Source organism: Mus musculus, chromosome X (assembly GCF_000001635.26).
Source record: "Mus musculus strain C57BL/6J chromosome X, GRCm38.p6 C57BL/6J".
NCBI lineage: Eukaryota > Metazoa > Chordata > Mammalia > Rodentia > Muridae > Mus > Mus musculus.
In genome coordinates, this window is record NC_000086.7 from 114415448 (window position 1) to 114437936 (window position 22489).

Below are 22489 nucleotides of genomic sequence, written 5' to 3' on the forward strand. Positions count from 1 at the left end.
ATTGTGTGTTACTTCCATTCAGTATGAGAAATTTACTAGGGCAGCTAATTTGTCAAAAAGTCTTTTTCAGTATATGTTACAGAATTGGACGGCTGAATTTGAACAGATCCTTCGGGAATTGAGACTTCAGGTCAACTCCACGCGCTTGGACCTGTCCCTGACCAAAGGATTACACAATTGGATCTCCTCAGCATTTCCCTTCTTTAAAGAATGGGTGGGATTAATATTATTTGGAGATACACTTTGCTGTGGATTAGTGTTGCTTCTTTGGTTGGTCTGTAAGATTAAGGCCCAAACTAGGAGAGACAAGGTGGTTATTGCCCAGGCACTTGCAGCTCTAGAACATGGTGCTTCCCCTGATATATCTATGCTTAGGCAATAGGTCGCTGGCCACTCAGCTCTTGCATCCCACGAGGCTAGACTCATTGCACGGGATAGAGTGAGTGTGCTTCAGCAGCCCGAGAGAGTTGCACGGCTAAGCACTGCAGTAGAAGGGCTCTGTGGCATATATGAGCCTATTCTAGGGAGACATGTCATCTTTCAAGAAGGTTGAGTGTCCAAGTGTCCTTCTCTCCAGGCAAAACGACACGGGAGCAGGTCAGGGTTGCTCTGGGTAAAAGCCTGTGAGCCTAAGAGCTAATCCTGTACATGGCTCCTTTACCTGCACACTGGGGATTTGACCTCTATCTCCATTCTCATTAATATGGGTGGCCTATTGCTCTTATTAAAAGGAAAGGGGGAGATGTTGGGAGCCGCCCCCACATTCGCCGTCACAAGATGGCGCTGACATCCTCTGTTCTAAGTGGTAAACAAATAATCTGCGCATGTGCCAAAGGTATTTTTCCACTACATGTACTCTGCCTTTCCCGTGACGTAAACTCGGCCATGGGCTGCAGCCAATCAGGGAGTGATATGTCCTAGGCGAAGGATAATTCTCCTTAAAAGGGGACGGGGTTTCCGCCATTCTCTCTCTTGCTTGCGCTCTTGCGTTCTTGCTCTGCGCTCTGGCGCTCTGGCTCCTAAAGATGTAAGCGGGGGGCCTTTCGTTTTTGGGGCTTGGGGCTTGCGCTCCTGGCTCCTGAAGATGTAAGCAATAAAGTTTTGCCGCAGAAGATTCTGGTTTGTTGTGTTCTTCCTGGCCGGTCGTGAGAACGCGTTTAAGAACACTGGAGATAGAAACCCTAGGAAAGAAATCTGGAACCATAGATTTGAGCATCAGCAACAGAATACAAGAGATGGAAGAGAGAATCTCAGGTGCAGAAGATTGCATAGAGAACATCGGCACAACAATCAAAGAAAATGGAAAATGCAAAAAGATCCTAACTCAAAATATCCAGGAAATCCAGGACATAATGAGAAGACCAAACCTACGGATAATAGGAGTGGATGAGAATGAAGATTTTCAACTCAAAGTACCAGCAAACATCTTCAACAAAATTATTGAAGAAAACTTCCCAAATCTAAAGAAAGAGATGCCTATGAACATACAAGTAACCTACAGAACTCCAAATAGACTGGACCAGAAAAGAAATTCCTCCTGACACATAATAATCAGAACAAAAAATGCACTAAATAAAGATAGAATACTAAAAGCAGTAAGGGAAAAAGGTCAAGTAACATATAAAGGCAAGCCTATCAGAATTACACCAGATTTTTCACCAGAGACTATGAAAGCCAGAAGAGCCTGGACAGATGTTATACAGACACTAAGAGAACACAAATTCCAGCCCAGGCTACTATACCCAGCCAAACTCTCAATTACCATAGATGGAGAAACCAAAGTATTCCACGACAAAACCAAATTCACACATTATCTCTCCACGAATCCAGCCCTTCAAAGGATAATAACAGAAAAAAACCAATACAAGAATGGGAACAACGCCCTAGAAAAAACAAGAAGGTAATTCCTCAACAAACCTAAAAGAAGACAGCCACAAGAACAGAATGCCAACTTTAACAACAAAAATAACAGGAAGCAACAATTACTTTTCCTTAATATCTCTTAACATCATTGGTCTCAACTCCCCAATAAAAAGACATAGACTAACAAACTGGCTACACAAACAAGACCCAACATTTTGCTGCTTACAGGAGACACATATCAGAGAAAAAGATAGACACTACCTCAGAATAAAAGGCTGGAAAACAATTTTCCAAGCAAATGGTATGAAGAAACAAGCTGGAGTAGCCATCCTATTATCTGATAAGATTGACTTCCATCCCAAAGTCATCAAAATAGACAAGGAGGGGCAATTCGTTCTCATCAAAGGTAAAATCCTCCAAGAGGAACTCTCAATTCTGAATATCTATGCTCCAAATACAAGGGCAGCCACATTCATTAAAGAAACTTTAGTAAAGCTCAAAGCACACATTGCACCTCACACAATAATAGTGGGAGACTTCAACACACCACTTTCACCATTGGACAGATCGTGGAAACAGAAACTAAACAGGGACACACTGAAACTAACAGAAGTGATGAAACAAATGGATCTGACAAATATCTACAGAACATTTTATCCTAAAACAAAAGGATATACCTTCTTCTCAGCACCTCATGGTACCTTCTCCAAAACTGACCACATAATAGGTCACAAAACAGGCCTCAATAGATTCAAAAATATTGAAATTGTCCCATGTATCCTATCAGATCATCATGCACTAAGGCTGATCTTCAATAACAAAAAAAACAAAACAAAACAAAACAAAACAAAAAAAAACAAAAAAAAACAAACAAAAAAAAAACAAACAAAAAAAAAACAGAAAGCCAACACTCACGTGGAAACTGAACAACACTCTTCTCAATGATACCTTGGTCAAGGAAGGAATAAAGAAAGAAATTAAAGACTTTTTAGAGTTTAATGAAAATGAATCCACAACGTACCCAAACCCTTGGGACACAATGAAAGCATTTCTAAGAGGGAAACTCATAGCTCTGAGTGCCTCCAAGAAGAAACGGGAGAGAGCACACACTAGCAGCTTGACAACTCATCTAAAAGCTCTAGAAAAAAAGGAAGCAAATTCACCCAAGAGGAGTAGACGGCAGGAAATAATCAAACTCAGGGGTGAAATCAACCAAGTGGAAACAAGAAGAACTATTCAAAGAATTAACCAAATGAGGAGTTGGTTCTTTGAGAAAATCAACAAGATAGATAAACCCTTAGCTAGACTCACTAGAGGGCACAGAGACAAAATCCTAATTAACAAAACCAGAACTGAAAAGGGAGACATAACAACAGATCCTGAAGAAATCCAAAACACCATCAGATCCTTCTACAAAAAGCTATACTCAACAAAACTGGAAAACCTGGACGAAATGGACAAATTTCTGGACAGATACCAGGTACCAAAGTTGAATCAGGATCAAGTTGACCTTCTAAACAGTCCCATATCAACTAAAGAAATAGAAGCAGTTATAAATAGTCTCCCAGCCAAAAAAAAGCCCAGGACCAGACGGGTTTAGTGCAGAGTTCTATCAGACCTTCAAAGAAGATCTAATTCCAGTTCTGCACAAACTTTTTCACAAGATAGAAGTAGAAGGTACTCTACACAACTCATTTTATGAAGCCACTATTACTCTGATACCTAAACCACAGAAAGATCCAACAAAGATAGAGAACTTCAGACCAATTTCTCTTATGAATATTGATGCAAAAATCCTCAATAAAATTCTCGCTAACCGAATCCAAGAACACATTAAAGCAATCATCCATCCTGACCAAGTAGGTTTTATTCCAGGGATGCAGGGATGGTTTAATATAGGAAAATCCGTCAATGTAATCCATTATATAAACAAACTCAAAGACAAAAACCACATGATCATCTCGTTAGATGCAGAAAAAGCATTTGACAAGATCCAACACCCATTCATGATAAAAGTTCTGGAAAGATCAGGAATTCAAGGCCCATACCTAAACATGATAAAAGCAATCTACAGCAAACCAGTAGCCAACATCAAAGTAAATGGAGAGAAGCTGGAAGCAATCCCAGTAAAATCAGGGACTAGACAAGGCTGCCCACTTTCTCCCTACCTTTTCAACATAGTACTTGAAGTATTAGCCAGAGCAATTCAACAACAAAAGGAGATCAAGGGGATACAAATTGGAAAAGAGGAAGTCAAAATATCACTTTTTGCAGATGATATGATAGTATATATAAGTGACCCTAAAAATTCCACCAGAGAACTCCTAAACCTGATAAACAGCTTCGGTGAAGTAGCTGGATATAAAATTAACTCAAACAAGTCGATGGCCTTTCTCTACACAAAGAATAAACAGGCTGAGAAAGAAATTAGGGAAACAACACCCTTCTCAATAGTCACAAAAAATATAAAATATCTCGGTGTGACTCTAACTAAGGAAGTGAAAGATCTGTATGATAAAAACTTCAAGTCTCTGAAGAAAGAAATTTAAGAAGATCTCAGAAGATGGAAAGATCTCCCATGCTCATGGATTGGCAGGATCAACATTGTAAAAATGGCTATCTTGCCAAAAGCAATCTACAGATTCAATGCAATCCCCATCAAAATTCCAACTCAATTCTTCAACGAATTAGAAGGAGCAATTTGCAAATTCATCTGGAATAACAAAAAACCTAGGATAGCAAAAACTCTTCTCAAGGATAAAAGAACCTCTGGTGGAATCACCATGCCTGACCTAAAGCTTTACTACAGAGCAATTGTGATAAAAACTCCATGGTACTGGTATAGAGACAGACAAGTAGACCAATGGAATAGAATTGAAGACCCAGAAATGAACCCACACACCTATGGTCACTTGATCTTCGACAAGGGAGCTAAAACCATCCAGTGGAAGAAAGACAGCATTTTCAACAATTGGTGCTGGCACATCTGGTTGTTATCGTGTAGAAGAATGCGAATCGATCCATACTTATCTCCTTGTACTATGGTCAAATCTAAATGGATCAAGGAACTTCACATAAAACCAGAGACACTGAAACTTATAGAGGAGAAAGTGGGGAAAATCCTTGAAGATATGGGCACAGGGGAAAAATTCCTGAACAGAACAGCAATGGCTTGTGCTGTAAGATCGAGAATTGACAAATGGGACCTAATGAAACTCCAAAGTTTCTGCAAGGCAAAAGACACCGTCAATAAGACAAAAAGACCACCAACAGATTGGGAAAGGATCTTTACCTATCCTAAATCAGATAGGGGACTAATATCCAACATATATAAAGAACTCAAAAAGGTGGACTTCAGAAAATCAAATAACCCCATTAAAAAATGGGGCTCAGAACTGAACAAAGAATTCTCACCTGAGGAATACTGAATGGCAGAGAAACACCTGAAAAAATGTTCAACATCCTTAATCATCAGGGAAATGCAAATCAAAACAACCCTGAGATTCCACCTCACACTAGTCAGAATGGCTAAGATCAAAAATTCAGGTGACAGCAGATGCTGGCGAGGATGTGGAGAAAGAGGAACACTCCTCCATTGTTGGTGGGATTGCAGGCTTGTACAACCACTCTGGAAATCAGTCTGGCGGTTCCTCAGAAAATTGGACGTAGTACTACCGGAGGATCCAGCAATACATTTCCTGGGCATATATCCAGAAGATGCCCCAACTGGTAAGTAGGACACATGCTCCACTATGTTCATAGCAGCCTTATTTATAATAGCCAGAAGCTGGAATGAACCCAGATGCCCCTCAACAGAGGAATGGATACAGAAAATGTGGTACATCTACACAATGGAGTACTACTCAGCTATTAAAAATAATGAATTTATGAAATTCCTAGCCAAATGGATGGACCTGGAGGGCATCATCCTGAGTGAGGTAACACATTCACAAAGGAACTCACACAATATTTACTCACTGATAAGTGGATATTAGCCCAAAACCTAGGATACCCAAGATATAAGATACAATTTCCTAAACACATGAAACTCAAGAAAAATGAAGACTGAAGTGTGGACACTATGCCCCTCCTTAGAAGTGGGAACAAAACACCCTTGGAAGGAGTTACAGAGACAAAGTTTGGAGCTGAGATGAAAGGATGGACCATGTAGAGACTGCCATATCCAGGGATCCACCCCATAATCAGCATCCAAACGCTGACACCATTGCATACACTAGCAAGATTTTATCGAAAGGACCCAGATGTAGCTGTCTCTTGTGAGACTATGCCGGGGCCTAGCAAACACAGAAGTGGATGCTCACAGTCAGCTAATGGATGGATCACAGGGCTCCCAATGGAGGAGCTAGAGAAAGTACCCAAGGAGCTAAAGGGATCTGCAACTCTATAGGTGGAACAACATTATGAACTAACCAGTACCCCGGAGCTCTTGTCTCTAGCTGCATATGTATCAAAAGATGGCCTAGTCGGCCATCACTGGAAAGAGAGGCCCATTGGACTTGCAAACTTTATATGCCCCAGTACAGGGGAACGCCAGGGCCAAAAAGGGGGAGTGGGTGAGTAGGGGAGTGGGGGTGGGTGGGTATGGGGGACTTTTGGTATAGCATTGGAAATGTAAATGAGCTAAATACCTAATAAAAAATGGAAAAAAAAAAGATCAAAAAAAAAAAAAAAAAGAAAAAAAAAAAGAAAGTGCTTGGTATTTTTTCAGGGTCAACACACAAAAGCTGTAGTTTAGCGAGACACTGAGCTCAGAACACTCCAAGCTGTTAGGAGAACTTTGTAACGTGTAAGAATCTCGCATTTGGTACCTGTTTAGGATTCCTGAATGGATAATATGTCAGACTTGGCACGATGAGAAGTCTTGAGAGGCTGTTTGTGAAGTGCATTTGAGTATTGCCATTAGTTCTTCTCTGAGATGATCATGTAAAACTTCATACCAAATTCATCTGGCCACAGGCATTCTTTTATTTAGGAAATTTGAAATAACTCTATTTTATTAGTTTTTATGGATCTATTTCAATTATTTACTTTATTTTGATTTAACATTTTAGAATATATATAGAATATATATATTTATAATGCATTTCTCTTAGATTTTACAACTTAGTAGAATGAATACACAAACACATATACACATGGGGATAGACAGACAGACAGACAGACAGACAGACAGACAGATAGATAGATAGATAGATCCTCTTACGAGTCTCTGAATTTGCTCAAGGTCAATTGTAATATCTACATGTTCATCTCTCACTATTTCTTGTTTAGCCCAGCAGTGGTGGTAATTGCTTTTAAACCCAGTATCCAAAATTCAGGAGGCACAGGCAGACACACCTTTTAGTTTGAGTCTAGCCTATTTTATCTCAACTCACAAAGTGTGTTTCCAGACAATCAGGGCTACACAGACAAAACTTGTCTCAAGACAAAACAAAACAAAACAAATTCCCCCAAACCAAATTATTTCTGTTTATGGTAGAGCTCTTGCAGGAATCCTACAAGTGGGAGTAGCTTTGCATGGCTCTTTTGCCTGCCTGGAAGGCTTTTTATCCTCTAATGAGTTGCCTTGTCTAGCCTTGATATGATGGTATGTGCCTGGCCTTATTGTAACTTGTAATGCTGTGCTTAGCTAAGGTCCCTAGGTTGCCTGTTTTTTCCTAAAGGAAGGCAGAAGTGGAGTGGATCTGTTAGAGAGTAGATGTAGGAATCAGAGACTCAGGGGAAGGGAGGATAGAGAAACTACAGTAGGGGTATAGTATATGAGAAAAGAATAAAAAATAAATTCTTACTTCTCTTTGGGGGTAATTTGGCCAAATAGTTCTCAGTCTTCTCAATCCCTTCAAAAGAAGAAACTTTTCATTTCATTGATTCTTGGTGTTATTTTTTTTTTTCATTTCTATATACATAATTTCATCCCTCACTTTTATTATCTCATTCTGTTAACAACTTTTTCTTCTTTTTCCCAATGCCTCCAAGTGAATCATCATGTTATTTATTTGAGAATCCTCAAACTCTTTTACATAGACACATTTCTATGAACTTTCCTCTTAGTATTGTGTTTATTTAGATATGGGCTATTTTCATTTTCATTCAAACCTTGGAAACTGTAATTTTCTTTCTTGATTTCTTCTATGGCCCATTGATATTTCAGTAGTATGGTTCAGTTTCCATGAGTTTATGTATTTTCTGAGGTTTTTATGCTGCTTATGTTTAGTCTTACCTCATTACTGTTAGACAGATTTTAGTGTAATATTTTTATTTTCTTATGTTCATTGAGGCATGCTTGAACAACATATTAATGTGGTTGATTTAAGACAAATTCCTGGGCTACTGGAAAGAATGTGGACTCTTTACTGTTTGTGATGATGAGGTAGGGGATGGCATGTTCTGAAGATGTCTATTATGTCTATTTGGTTTTTAATATCATTTAACATTGTTTATTCTCTATCCAATTAATGTTCTTATTGGTGACAGTGGGATATTTATGTAACTCACTATAACTATGTTAGGTTCAGTATGTAGATTTATGTTTAATTATGTTTATTTTATGAAATTTAGTGTAGCTGAAACTTATGTTTATATATTTAGCATTGTAATATCCCTGTAGTGGATTTTTTATTAATGAGTAACTATCCTCACTACTTCACACTTTTTTGCTTTGTCAGATATGAGAATAGCCATGTCTGATCCTTTTTTAATTCTCATTTTCTTAGAATACCTCTGTCTTTCCTTTTACCTGAAGACAGTGTCTAGCTTGGATAGTGATGTATGTTATTTTGAACCCCTATGAAAGAGTTAAAGGAAGGATTGAAGGAGCTTGAAGGAGATGGCAATTTCATAGAAAGACTAACAGTATCAACTAATTCAGACCCGTGGGAGCTCCCAGAGCCTAGGATACCAAAGAGTGTACATGGGTTGGTCTATGGCCCCTGGCACATATGTAGCAGAGGACTGCCTTGTATGGCCTCAGCTGGAGAGGATGCACCTAATCTGGTAGACACTTGGGAAAGGAGATATGGTTGTGGTGATGAGGTGGGGGTTCCTCAGTGGGTGAGAGTGGTGGGTGGATGAGTAGAGGAGCACTCTTTCAGAGGAAAAGAGAAGGGGGATGGGGGAAAGAACTATTGGAGGGGGGCCAAGTAGGGGTCAATAGTTTGAATGTAATTAAAACATTTTAAAAAGTATGAACATGGTAGTTTATATAAATGGAGTGTGCATTCACATAAAATCATGAAGTTAAACATACACAAACTCTTTAAACTATGTTCATGTAAAACCAGTAGGTTAGTGGTGCAATTTTATTGTTTTATATATTGATCAAGAAAATATGAAAAAAATCCTTTACCATTATACAAGTAAATGGTAATTTATTTGTATTAATTAACACATTGACTAAAGCATAGATTTCCCATTTACCTTTCGTAATATTTCCTTAAAGTCAGCTGAAAAGATTTATAATTAAAACAGATTCACAAATACAGATGTTGGTCTGCACAGCTTGTGAGAGTTCACTTGTCAAAGCTTTATTACTATGCAGTGTCATGGTTTGTTTGGTTCCTTCTTTAATGATGCCTGTAAAATGTATTTAGAGCATAAGCTGCTTTAATCATTTTTCCTGGGGCATTATACTCTATACTATCAGAAAAAAAACTGCCAAAGTGGCTATTTTTTTATGGTTGACAAAAAAGATGTGCCAGAAAATAGAATTAAAACAAATGTATCTGACTTGCAGAGAGAATAGTGTGAAGGAAATTTTCATCAAGGTTTTTGAGTACACAATGTGAGAAGCTCACAAACAAAGGAGAAATATTTCCCTACTATTTTAAGAAAGCTTGTTGAACAAGTCTTTTTGCTTAGAAAACATTTTAGATTCTGTATACTTACACACTTTAAGGAATTTAGAAAATGAGAGATTATGTGGTACTTATGTGTCTTAAGGAAGAATTCTCACATGGTTTTTCTTTAGGGTTTCATTATTTATTTCCAACTGAATTCCATTTCCTTCTAATGGTGACAATTTAAGAAAATGAAAAAGAGAAAACATTTTAATTTGGATCAAAAGCAGATAATATAACCAATGATCCTAAATACCATTTTCCTCAATCTTTAGCCATAACATTTGAAATAGATATTTTTTGACATTAAATAGACAAATAGTCAACCATATCCAGGATTGTATAAGGTAGGAAATATTGTAACAACATTGAAAAGATAAGTGAACAAGTATGATAAGACTTGTTTCTTTATTAAAAGAGCTCACAACAATTATGCAATATTTAAATTTGGTTGGGACATACTAGATACATATTAGCAGAAAGTACAGGTAGAGACTAATTTCACACTACTTACATAATAACTACACATGAATGAAAGACATTAATATATATGTTACAAAATATTATAATCATATAATATTACGTTATAAGATATTATATATGAATATTTCAGAAGATGCATTTTTCTCTTCCCAGTGCTAAGAGTTGTTTAAACTCAGAGGTCTTTACCACTGAGCTGGATCTTTACTCCTGTGTATCTGAGACTGTTCTTAAACGTAAAATTTGCTTCCAAGTTCTGAGAATGTGGATATGTACCATTATACCAAAAGAGAAGAATTTGTGCCGTAAGACAAATATTCTCAATGATATAAATGAAAATAAAATTGGTTTCATAAATATTTCCATATGACAAAACACTGCACTATTCTCACCTAAATAAATGATAATTGGATATAGAATGATGGCAGCATACAAAAGTGTTTCATTATAACTATCTGTTACAATACAAAAAGAAAAATATGTGCGCTATTTCATGAACTAAAAAAATCGTATGGAAAATGGGAAAATATATATAACCAATTAAATGTATGGGGAATAAAAATAGAAAATGCATAACAATGTTAAATAGCTTTAATGTTAAATGGGAAAAAATAAAACAAAATTATAGTATCATGTATATATCATGCATATGTCAGCTTATTGACAAAAATGACAAAATATTGACATAAAAGGATGGATGAAAGCAAAACTAGATAGATTTAAATAATGGGATAGATTGGGAGTTCCATGAGAGCCTGGACTACATGTAGAAATTGTGTCTAAAAAATGAAACAAATACACAAAGGAATTTAAAAAGAAAAGAATTCATATTGTTGTTCCACCTATAGGATTGCAGACCCTTCAGCTCCTTGGGTGCTTTCTCTAGCTTCTCCAATGGGGGCCCTGTGTTCTATCCTATAGATGACTGTGAGCTCCACTTCTGTATTTGCCAGGCACTGGCATAGCCTCATACAAGATAGCTATATCAGGGTCCCTTCAGCAAAATCTTGCTGGTATATGCAGTAGTGTCTGGGTTTGGTGGCTGATGCTCTTGTCTCTAGCTACATATGTAGCAGAAGATAGCCTAGTCAGCCAGCATTGCAAAGAAAGGCCCCTTGGTATTGCAAACTTTATGTTCCAGTACAGGGGAACACCAGAGCCAAGAAGTGGGAATGGGTGAGTAGGGGAGCAGGGTGGGGGGAGGGTATAGGGAACTTTCGGATAGCATTTGAAATGTAAATAAAGAAAATATCTAAGGAAAAATAAGAAAAAAAAGAAAATAAATTTAAAAACTAAAAAAAGAAAAAAAAGAAAGAAAAGAAAAAGAAGAGAAAAGAAAAGAAAAGAAAAGAAAAAAAAAAGAAAAGGAAAGAAAAAGAATTTCCATGCTTTTTGTGAAGTGAATTCAAAGCAGCTGTCTTAAATGATTTGAAATAGGAACAGGTGAGGGAGCCATCTTGGGTCCCAGGTCCCTCAGAGACCAGTATGAGCAGGTCAGCTCTCTAATTGCTAAGGGTGAGAAGCATATTGAAGAAGCTACACAGCTTCTGGGACAGATCCCATTTCAGGCTCCAGACATCCAGGCACTTTCCCCAACAGTGGAGAGGTGTCAGCCAGGGAGTGCTCTGACTGCCTGAGCAGATGAGCTAGCCATCTTGGTTCCCGGATCCCTCAGAGACTAGTCTGCACAGGTAAGAGTGCAGACTACAGAAGCGACACCTCTTCTGGGACAGACAGAAGTAACACAGCTTCTGGAACAGACCACTTTTCAGGATCCAGACATCCCTGCAACTTCCTTCCCAGAGGAGAGGTATCCGCCCAAGAGGGCTATGACCACCAGAGCAGGTGAGAGAGCCATCTTGTGTCCCATGTCCCTTGGAGACCAGTCTGCACAGGTGAGCATGCAAACTGCAGAGGCAACACATCTGGGACAGGCCCTGTTTCTGACCTTCATCTTCAGCCAGGAGGCAGGTCTGAACACCAGACCTCTGTGTACCTTCCCTGCAAGAGAAGAGCTTGCCTGCAGACAGTACTCTGACCACTGAGACTCAGGAGAGATATAGATACCCAGGTCTGCTGACAGAGGCTAACAGAATCACAGGAGGAACAAGCTCCAATCAGCAACAACTATAACAACTACCTCCAGAGATTACCAGATGGACAAAGGCAAACGTAAGAATCTTACTAACAGAAACCAAGACCACTCACCAGAACCCAGCACTCCCAACTCAGCCAGTCCTGGATACCCCAACACAACCAAAAAAGCAAGACTCAGGTTTAAAATTATATCACATGATGCTGGTAGAGGACATCAAGAAGGGCATTAATAACTCACTGAAAGAAATACAGGAGAACAGTGTTAAAGAGGCAGAAGCCCTTAAAGAGGAAACAAAAAAAAAAAAAACGCTTAAAGAGCTACAGAAAAACACAACCAAAAAGGTGATGAAATTGAACAAAACCATCCAAGACCTAAAAAGGGAAGTAGAAACAATAAAGAAAACCCAAAGTAAGACAACTCTGGAGATAGAAACCCTAGGAAAAAGATCAGGAACCATAGATCTCAGGTGAAGAAGATTCCATAGAGAACATGGACACAACAATCAAAGAAAATACAAAATTCAAAAAGATCCTAACTCAAAATATCCAGGAAATCCAGGACACAAACCAAACCTACAGATAATAGTAGATGAAAATGAAGATTTTGAACTTAAAAGGCCAGCAAATATCTTCAACAAAATTATAGAAGAAAATGTCCCAAACCTAAAGAAAGAGATGCCCATGAACATACACGAAGCCTACAGAACTCCAAATAGACTAGACCAGAAAAGAAATTCCTCCCGACACATAATAATCAGAACAACAAATGCAATAAATATAGAATATTAAAAGCAGTAAGGGAAAAACGTCAAGTAACATATAAAGGCAGGCCTATTAGAATTATACCAGATTTTTCACCAGAGACTATGAAAGCCAGAAGATACTGGACAGATGTTATACAGACACTAAGAGAACACAAATTCCAGCCCAGGATACTATATCCAGCAAAATTCTTGATTACCATAGATGGAAAAACCAAGATATTCCATGATTAAACCAAATTCACACAATATCTTTCCAGGAATCCAGCCCTTCAAAGAATAATAAAGGGAAAAGACCAAAACAATGGCAGAAATTACACCCTAGAAAAAGCAAGAAAGTAATCCTTCAACAAACCTAAAAGAAGACAGCCGCAAGAAAAGAATCCCAACTTTAATAACAACAACAACAACACAAAAAAGGAAGCAAAAATTAGTTTTCTTTAATTTCCTTCAATATCAATGTACTCAATTCCCCAATAAAAAGACATAGACTAATAGACTGGCTATGCAAAAAGGATCCAACATTTTGCTGCTTACAGGAAACCCACCTCAGGGAAAAAGACAGAGACTACCTCAGAGTGAAAGGCTGGAAAACAATTTTCCAAGCAAATGGCCCGAAGAAGCAAGTTGGAGTAGCCATTCTTACACCGAATAAAATTGACTTCCAAACCAAGGTCATCAAAAAAGAGAAGGAGGGGCACTTCATACTCATCTCAGCTAAAATCTACCAAGATGAACTCTCAATTCTGAATATCTATGCTCCAAATACAAGGGCAACCACATTCATTAAAGAATAGGAAACAAAACACCCATGGAAGGAGTTACAGAGACAAAATTTGGAAGTGTGACGAAAGGATGGACCATCTAATGATTGCCATATCCAGACTTCCATCCCATGATCAGCTTCCAAACGCTGACACCATTGCATATACTAGCAAAATTTTGCTGAAAGGACCCAGATATAGCTGTCTCTTGTGAGACTATGCCAGGGCCTAGCAAACACAGAAGTGGATGCTCACAGTCAGCTATTGAATGGACCACAGGGCCCCCAATGGAGGAACTAGAGAAAGTACCCAAGGAACTAAAGGGAACTGCAACCATATAGGTGGAACAACAATATGAACTAAGCAGTAACCCGGAGCTCATGTCTCTAGCTGCATATGTATCAAAAGATGTCCTAATAGGCCATCACTTGAAAGAGAGATCCATTGGACTTGCAAACTTTATATGCCCCAGTACAGGGGAACTCCAGGGCCAAAAAGGGGGAGTGGGTGGGTAGGGGACTGGGGGGTTGGGTATGGGGGACTTTTGGTATAGCATTGGAAATGTAAATGAGCTAAATACCTAATAAAAATGGGAAAAAAAGAAACATAAAAAAAAGAAACTTTAGTAAAGCTTTAAGCACATATTACACCTCACACAATAATAGTAGGAGACTTCAACACCTCACTCTCATCAATGGACAGTTCCTGGAAACAGAAACTAAACAGAGACACATGGACAATAACAGAAGTTATGAAACAAATGGATTTAATAGATATCTATAGAACATGTTATCCTAAAACAAAAGGTTGTACCTTCTTCTCAGCACCACATGGTAACTCCTCCAAAACTGACCATATAATTGGTCACAAAACAGGCCTCAACAGATACAAAAATATTGAAACTGTCCCATGTATCCTATCTGATCCCCACCGACTAAGGCTTATCTTCAGTAACAACATAAATATTAGAAAGCCATTATTCACGTGGAAACTGAACAACACTCTACTCAACGATTCCTTGGTTAAGGATGAAATAAAGAAAGAAATTAAAGACTTTCTAGAGTTTAATTAAAATGAAGCCACAACATACCTGAACCTGTGGGACACAATGAAGGCAGTCCTAAGAGGAAAATTCATAGCCCTGAATGCCTCCAAAAAGAAACTAGAGAGAGGACACACTAGCAGCTTGACAGCACACCTAGAAGCTCTAGAACTAAAGGAAGCAAATTCACCCAAGAGGAGTAGATGGCAGGAAATAATCAAACTCAGGGCTGAAATCAACCAAGTGGAAACAAAAAGAACTATTCAAAGAATCAACCAAACAAGGACCTATTCTTTGAAAAACTCAACAAGAAAGATAAACCTTAGCCAGACTAACTAGAGGGCACAGAGACAGTATCCTAAATTTCAAAATCAAAAATGAAAAAGGAGAAATAGCAACAGAAACTGAGGAAATTCAAAACATCATCAGATCCTACTACAAAAGGCTCAACAAAACTAGAAAACCTGGATGAAATGGACATCTTCCTAGACAGATACCAGGTACCAAAGTTAAATCAGGATCAGATTAATGATCTAAACAGTCCCATATCCCCTAAAGAAATAGAAGCAGTCATCAATAGTCTCCCAACCAAAAAAGCCCAGGACGAGATGAGTTTAGTACAGAGTTCTATCAGATCTTCAATGAAGATCTAATTCCGACTCTCATCAAACTACTCCGCAAATAGAAACTGAAGGTTCCCAATTCATTCTATGAAGCCACATTTACTCTGATACCTAAACCACACAAAGATCGAACAAAGAAAGAGAACTTCAGACCAATTTCTCTTATGAATATACATGCGAAAATACTCAATAAAAATCCTATCAAACTGAATCCAAGAACACATCAAAACAATCTTCCATCATGACCATGTAGGCTTCATCCCAGGGATGCAGGGATGGTTCAATATATGAAATCCATCAATGTAATCCACAATATAAAAAAACCTCAAAGACAAAAACCACATGTTCATCTCATTAGATGCTGAGAAAGCATTTGACAAATCTAACACACCTTCATGATAAAAGTCCTGGAAAGATCAGAAATTCAAGGCCCATACCTAAACATAAAAAAGCAATATATAGCAAACCAGTAGCCAACATCAAACTAAATGGAGAGAAACTCGAAGCAATCCCACTAAAATCAGGGACTAGACAAGGCTGCCCACTTTCCCCTACCTATTCAATATAGTACTTGAAATCCTAGCCAGAGCAATTAAAGAACAAAAGGAGACCAAGGGGATACAAATTGGAAAAAATCAAAGTCAAAATACAAATTGGAAAAAATCAAAGTCAAAATATTAGTATTTGCAGATGATATGATAGTATATATAAGTGACCCCAAAAATTCCACCAGAGAACTCCTAAACCTGATAAACAGCTTCAGTGCAGTAGCTGGATATAAAATTAACTCAAACAAATCAATGGCCTTTCTCTACACAAAGGATAAACGGATTGAGAAAGAAATTAGAAAAACAACACCCTTCACAATAGTCACAAATAATATAAAATACCTTGGTGTGACTATAAAATACCTTGGTGTGACTATAAGTAAGGAAGTGAAAGATCTGTATGATAAGAACTTCAAGTCTCTGAAGAAAAATATTGAAGGCTATCTCATAAGATGGAAAGATCTCCCATGCTCATGGATTGGCAGGATTACTATAGTAAAAAAAAAAAAAAAAAAAAAAAAATGGCTATCCTGCTGAAAGCAGTCAACAGATTCAATGCAATCCCCATCAAAATTCCAACTCAATTCTTCACTGAGATTGAAAGGACAATTTCCAAATTCATCTGGAATATTAAAAAAAAAAAAAACTAGGATAGCAAAAACTCTTCTCAACAATAAAAGAACGTCTGGTGGAATCACCATGCCTGACTTTAAGCTGTACTACAGAGCAATTGTGATAAAAACTGCATGGTACTGGTACAATGAAAGACAGGTAGATCAATGGAATAGAATTGAAGACCCACAAATGAATTCACACACCTATACTCACTTGATCTTTGACAAGGGAGCTAAAACCATCCAGTGGAAAAAAGACAGCATTTTCAACAAATGGTGCTGGCACAACTGGTGGTTATCATGTAGAAAAATGAGCATTGATAAGATTCTTAACTCCTTGTACAAAGCTCAAGTCTAAGTGGATTAAAGACCTCCACATAAAACAAGAGACACTGAAATTAATAGAGGAGAAAGTGGGGAAAAGCCTTGAAGATATGAGCACAGGGCAAAAATTCCTAAACAGAACAGCAATGGCTTGTGCTGTAAGATCAAGAATTGACAAATGGAACCTCATAAAACTGCAAAGCTTCTGTAAGGCAAAAGACACTGTCAATAAGACAAAAAGGCCACCAACAGATTGGGAAGTATTTTTACCTATCCTAAATCAGATAGGGGACTAATATCCAATATATACAAAGAGCTCATGAAGCTGGACTCCAGAAACTCAAATAACTCCATTAAAAATGGGGTACAATGATAAAGAATTCTCAACTGTGGAATACTGAATGGCTGAGAAGCACATGAAAAAATGTTCAACATCACTAATCATCAGGGAAATGCAAATCAAAACAACCTTGAGTTTCCACCTCACACCAGTCAGAATGGTTAAGATCAAAAATTCAGGTGACAGCAGATGCTGCTGAGGATGTGGAGAAAGAAGAACACTCCTCCATTGCTGGTGTGATTGCAAGCTTGTACAACCACTCTGGAAGTCAGTCTGGTGGTACCTCAAAAACTGTACATAGTACTACTGGAAGATCCAGCAAGACCTCTTCTGGGCATATACCTGGAAGGTGTTACAACTGGTAATAATAACACATGCTCCACTATGTTCATAGAAGCCTTATTTATAATATCCAGAAGCTGGAAAGAACCCAGATATCCCTCAACAGAAGAATGGATACAGAAAATCTGTTGCATTTACACAATGGAGTACTACTTAGCTATTAAAAACAATGAATTTATGAAATTCTTGGGGAAATTGATGTATCTGGAGTATAAAATCCTTAGTGAGGTAACAAATCACAAAAGAAGTCACTAGATATGCACTGACTGATAAGTGGATATTAGCCCAGAAACCTAGATACCCAAGATACAATTTGCAAAACACAAGTAAATCAAGAAGAGGGAAAACCAATGTGTGACTACTTCATCCCTCCTTAGAATAGGGAACAAAATACCCATGAAAGGAGTTACAGATTCATAGTTTGGAGCTAAGACAAAAGGATGGACTATCCAGAGACTACCCCACCTAGGCATCCATCCCATAATCAGTCACCAAACCCAGATTCAATTGTATATGCCAGTAAGATTTTACTGAAGGGACCCTGATATAACTGTCTTATATGAGGCTATACCAGTGCCTGGCAAATACAGAAGTGGATGCTCACAGTCATCTATAGGATGGAACACAGGGCCCCCACTGGAGAAGCTAGAGAAAGCACCCAAGGAGATGAAGGGGTCTGCAACCCTATAGGTGGAACAACAATATGAACTAACCAGTTCCCCCCCAGAGCTCGTGTCTCTTGCTGAAAATGTATCAGAAGATGGCCCAGTTGGCCATCACTGAGAAGAGAGGCCCCTTGGTATTGCAAACTGTATATGCCCAAGTACAGGGGAACGCCAGGGCCAAGAATTGGGAGTGGGTGGGTAGGGGAGCAGGGCAGGGGTAGGGGTATAAAAAACTTTTGGAATAGCATTTGAAATGTAAATAAAGAAAATATCTAATAAAATAAAAATAATCCAAAAAAAGAAAGAAAATCTCATCAAACAGTTCCCTCAATGAAAAAGCCTACCATGTCTTTGTTTGGGTGAGGGAAAAGTTTGGAGTTGGCCATCTTAGATGGGTAAGTGAAGGAAACACTATCCCACCTGTTGCAGGTTTCCTGTCTCTCCTGGGGGACTGTCTGACTCCTGGCCCTGATTTGAATTTATAACTCTGACAAATTATGTACTACATAAGTAGAACTAAATTAGTGTATTAAAAGTGTGAGTTCTGAAAAAAGTTTTTAAATAGCTTGATCTCTCATATGTTTATAAATCACAAGAGTTTAGTTAAGGCTATTGCTTTCAAAAAGAAAGTGTGTGTAGTTAAATATGTAGGTCTTAGAATATAATTTCATGGGATAGAAGTATATGATAAAGATGAACAGGAATCTGTGGGTTTTAACTTGGATATATGGACATTTAGTTCTCAAATGTCAGTTCTATGAGAGCAAGACATTTTGTCTTATTAATTGCTCTGACTTGAATATCACAATGTGTTTTATATTGATTAAAGTATCATGATTTAGCTTGTTATAAAGATGTAGATAAATTATGTAAAATAAGCTATATTTCAGAGTTTTGTAAGCCAGGTGAACTACAAAAGGATATTCTATAAAATCTATAAGCATTTTATTATTTCTAGGTTTTCTCCCTAATCTTTAAAATACCTGTCTTACATTGTACAGTGGTATATAAAATATTAATTTGAGGATAATATCAAATTATTTTTGTTGAGACATTAGTATTATAAATATATTCAGATTATTAATGAGTACAAAGCACTACCCAAAGTATAATTTAATTTTAAGATTATTCTGAATAACAATTAATGACAGACTTCTTAACCATTTTGTTGTTCTCTATTTAGGAAATTTTTATAACTTCTTATTTATTCTGTAGCAATATTATTTATACTTATTAATTTAAGTGTAGACCCTATATTTTGAACCTTAGAATTATAAAATATCTTAGGTCTACAGAGTTTATATCTCTAAATTTTATTTTAGGTTTATACAGTTTAGGTTTACATATTTATAACTGTAATTTGTTCTACCTTTTTAAATGGAAAAACTGAAAATCTGTAAAGTACTGTGTTCAGAGCCTCAGAGTTTCTCCAACTGTTCTCAAAAGAGGAGCTTACAAGCTTATCAGTGAAAAACCTCTTGTCTATTGTAATTCTCTGCTTAGCAGGTATTGAGATGATGTGTTGTTTGTATAATGATATAGTTTAGTGATGGTTTTAAATTTTCTGTTTTGTTAAAAGAGAATAAAATAAAACTAGCTGGTTAGCAATCTGATATCTCCATTTAATCAAGTCAGAGAAGTGGGAATATCACTGAATTATAGTGCTGAATTCATTCATAGAGAAACATCAAATTGTGCAGTGTGAAGTTATTGCAATACAGTCACAGTGAATGGAATTTAAAATACATTTTCTTGAGGGAATTTTTTTTCATACCATGATGTAAAACTCTGGGCATCAAATAGTTTTATTCTTTTACGGAGACAGACAGTCTGTGACCATTCATCTAAATAGAAATAGTGTATCAAGTATCTCAGTTTACATATAGTTTTTTAATAAAACTGAGAAATATCATTATCTCTACTCACTGGGAAACATATATATTGTCAACATGTTCATTGTTCTTGCCTTTCCTGTTTTTAGACAAAAAGGTACCTGAAATAAGATTGTCTTTACTTCCTGGAAGTTTCACAATACCTGAATAACATAGATAACAGACACCACTGCCAAGTATTTTAAAAGTTACGTTTATATCTAAAGCTATATTTATTTAAGAACAATGACACTTACACACTCACACACACACACACACACACACACACACACACACACACACACATACATCAAGGCAGATATGCACAAAGAAAGTCATGTAGGCACATATCACTTTGTAAAGGAGAAAGCAGAAAAGATTGAGAGAGTAATATTTACTATAAAGCTAAATCTTAGACATCAAAATAAATCAATTTAGCTGAATAACTCAAAATAACTTTAAATGAGAAAAGGTAATAGCCACAATTTAAAAAAGAGTTAACTATATTTTTCAATGTCCAGGTCTGACAGTTGAGTCATATAGAGTAAGGTGAATAATATTTTTGACATTATAATAATTTCTTACTATACAAATTCATCTATAATTGAATGGAGAACTAAAGAATAAAATATTCCCTACTAATTTGAAAATGGGCTTTACATAAACTTTACATTTTGTTTTTATATAGTTGAATGCCTTTCTCTTTGACAAGCATGTTATTAAATTTTGATTGGAATCAATCAGAATCTTTCATTGGCATATCATGACATACCATGAAGCATGATTACAAAGTCTTTATATTCATGAAGATATTCTCAAAGGCCTTGAAACTACTCACATGTCCACAGAAAGTCAGAGATCCTTTTAAATGTTTAGGAGCAGATTTTCAGAAGGACTATTTACCTTTTACATCGTAACACACAAGTTTTGTGTGAATATCTAATGGGATGATAAAGTGACATAAACCTTATATCATTAATTTTCAGGATACAGGAAGAAATATAGCTGCCTTACTGAGAAGAAGATTAGAGGAGACCCCACCAAAATCCCAGTATGTAAAATCTGAAGAGGTTTACATTCAGACATTATTTCATGATTCCACCTCAGTTCATGCCTGTGGTTTAAATGTTTTCAGATAATCTTAGGAGAGCATTAAATCTTCCACTTTGTTGAATGATACTGATCTAGGTTTCTCCTACTACAGTCTCAAATAAATTAATGAAACTCACTTTCAAATTTAAGTGTTGAAACATGTTTTGTTTCACATATATATTTCCAGGGTCATGGAAAATGCATTGATATTATGACTTGAATGTAGCAGCAATTAGTGATGACATTGTTTAGATATTTGTCAAAAGTGAGGAACTAAGGCACAATTTGCTCTTTTGAGATAGAATGTGACATGTACTACATACTCCATGGCTTATCAGAAATAATCACCAAAATAGGCAGTTTGCAGCAGGGGAACACAACAGCAAATATGGTGAAATAAGAATCAGACATCTTGGGATGAAATTCTTAGTGTGCCATTTATAATCAAGGTAACCTGGAAGAATTTTTTAGAACTTCGTTTTTTATTAAATATTTTCTTTATTTATATTTCAATTGTGATCCCCTTTCCTAGCGTCCCCTCTGTAAACACCCTATTCCCTCCACCTCCCCTTTCTCACCAACCCACCCTCTTCAGCTTCCTGGCCCTGGCATCACACTACACTGGGGCATAGAACCTTCAAAGGACCATGGGTCTCTTCTCCAAATGATGACCAACTAGGCCATCCTCTGCTACATATGCAGCTAGAGCCATGAGTCACACCATATATTTTGTTTGGTTGGTGATTTAGTCCCAAGGAGCTCAGGGGTTACTGGTTAGCTCATATTGTTGTTCCTCCTATGGGGCTGCAAACCCCTTCAACTCCTTGGGTACTTTCTTTAGCACACTCACTGATAAGTGGACATTAGCCCAGAAGCTCTGAATACCCAAGAAACAATTTGCAAAACACATGAAATTCAAGAAGAAGGAAGACCAGAGTGTGGAAACATCGATTTTTCTTAGAAGGGGGAACAAAATACCCATGGAAGGAGTCACAGAAAAAAAGTGTGAAGCAGAGACTGAAAGAATGACCATCCAGAGACTGACCCACCAGGGGATCTATACCATAAACAACCAGAAAACCCAGACACTATTGTGGATGCCAATAAGAGCTTGCTGACAGGAGACTGATATAGCTGTCTCCTGAGAGGCTCTGCCAATGCCTAACAAATACAGAAGTGGATGCTCACAGCCAATAAAGGAGCTAGA